Source organism: Echinops telfairi, unplaced genomic scaffold, assembly GCF_000313985.2.
Source record: "Echinops telfairi isolate 266 unplaced genomic scaffold, ASM31398v2 ScPeMD7_2010;HRSCAF=2546, whole genome shotgun sequence".
Taxonomy (NCBI): Eukaryota; Metazoa; Chordata; class Mammalia; order Afrosoricida; family Tenrecidae; genus Echinops; species Echinops telfairi.
This window is the reverse complement of record NW_022105908.1, coordinates 12,147,287-12,149,424: the sequence shown is the minus strand read 5'-3', so window position 1 is coordinate 12,149,424 and position 2,138 is coordinate 12,147,287.

Genomic DNA, 2,138 nt, shown 5'->3' with positions numbered 1-2,138 from the left:
ACATTCAGTATCAAAGGCAATGATTGCTGATAATTATTTATAATTGAAGTATCCAGTGTGACTATCCATCGAAGAGTAAGCAAAGGGTTCTCCGGAAAAGGGAGCAGCCCTTGACAAGGTGCCCTTTCATGAAGGCCGGGGCAGAGATGCACCGAGAATTCGTAGACATGTGCGAGTGTTTGCTCCTCAAACTTCTTAGCAAAATTATATCTAATTAACAGTGAATCCATTATCTGGAGACACGTCGGCAACGTGGTTACAACTAAGGGTTTTTTTGAGACACACCAGGCAAAAAAACTCAGGGTGGGGGAGGGTGTTGGTTATCATTTTTAACAACAGATATCTATTATTCTCCTAATAGCATCCTGAATAGCCCTGGTTTTTCCACATCTGACTTATCTTTATCAAGATCATAAGTCTGTATTCCTTGGTTTCTAATAAAATTGTTCAAAACATCCAATATCTTTGAAGCAAACAAAGATAATAAACCCATTTAAGTTGTTTTGTGTTTTAAAATGTATCAGGACCTACAAACTAGATTTAGGGGGGTGGGGGGGAGAAACCCTACATTATTTATTATTTTTACTTAACTTTCATATATTTAGAGGTCTGCTGAACTCCTTAAACAACATTGTTATATGTTGTTATTATATTGCCCTTTTAAAAATAAATGTAAGGGTAATCTCTGTCTTTCTCACACACACACACACACACCTTGTACTGAAATGCTTCCTGGTAAATATGTAAGGGTAATCTCTCTCTCTTACACACACACACACACACACACACACACACACACACACCTTGTACTGAAGTGCTTCCTGGTAATCTTCTTCCCTCACAGCAAACATTAGTGTGTCCAGTCTCAGGTCATGGAAATCCTGCCATTAAGATATGTTCCATAGGAAATTCATGCAATGGTACTGGTTGTAATATAGTGAGTGTCCAAGACTATTCTAATTCCGTTTTCAAATAGTCTTTCTCAAAAATATGGAGATTTGATTAAACTGAAATGAGTGGCAGAACAGAGGGAAAAGAAACTTTTCTCCTAAAATCATTACACACTTTCTAGCTACCACTATGTATATTATAAAGAGAGCTAAAAGAAATGTTTGAGCTCTATGTTTTTCAAATATGTTACTGTACACACTAAATCTAAATCCAAAATTAATTCTCCCACTTCTTAATAATTAATAGTGTGTAAACGCATTGGACCAAATTCAACCTGACATTGTACGGCACACCCAGAGGAATACATGAACTAATGATCAAGCAAAGAATCATTTCAATTGTCTTTTTAAAAATAATAATGATGAGAGAATCCTTTGTGATACTTATATGTTCAGAGAGGACATGCATCTCTTATTCAAAGAAGACAGGAAAATGGTGTCACCTCCACTGTGGGCAGGGGAAGGTTGTCAGAAAGAATTCTCAGAGGATGTCCGTTCGTGCCACAGTAAACATAAATTTCACCATGTCTTCAATTTGTTTGGGGGGATGTACAATACTATTTACTATTAAAAAATGAGGATGTGAGTTTATTCATCAGTCTGTATTACGGTTGTATCATGTTAACTCTCAACAATCGGGAAATTGCTTAAACCATGTTCTTTCTACGTGCACCACCCCTCTTTATTAAATGGAACTTTCTCAGGTAAAATGAATGATGGCATGCTGCAGAGGGGTGGTGATGTAATTCTGTGTTACTGGTGGGAGAACAGGAAGCCGTTCACATATAGGAAATGATAAAGGCCATTGACAACAATATCTTCTCGCCCACAGACAGACCTGTGAGTCCTTTAATTTTCCTTATACTGGCTCAGCCTTAGAATTTCTTTCCTGCAATGGCACATTTATTACACTGCATAAGAAAGACAAAATTATCTACTGACATAAAAGAATGAAATAATAAATATGACACTTTTAATCATCAAAACAACAGAAAAGTAGGTGAAGGGAGGCGTCGGACAGGGCAGCATATGACAAAATAAACAATTTATAAATTATCAAGGGCTCATGAGGAAGAGGGGAGTGGGGAGGGAGGGGGGAAAATGAGGACCTGATGCCAGGGGCTTAAGTGAAGAGCAAATGTTTTGAGAATGATGAGGGCAATGAATGTACAAATGTGCTTTACACAA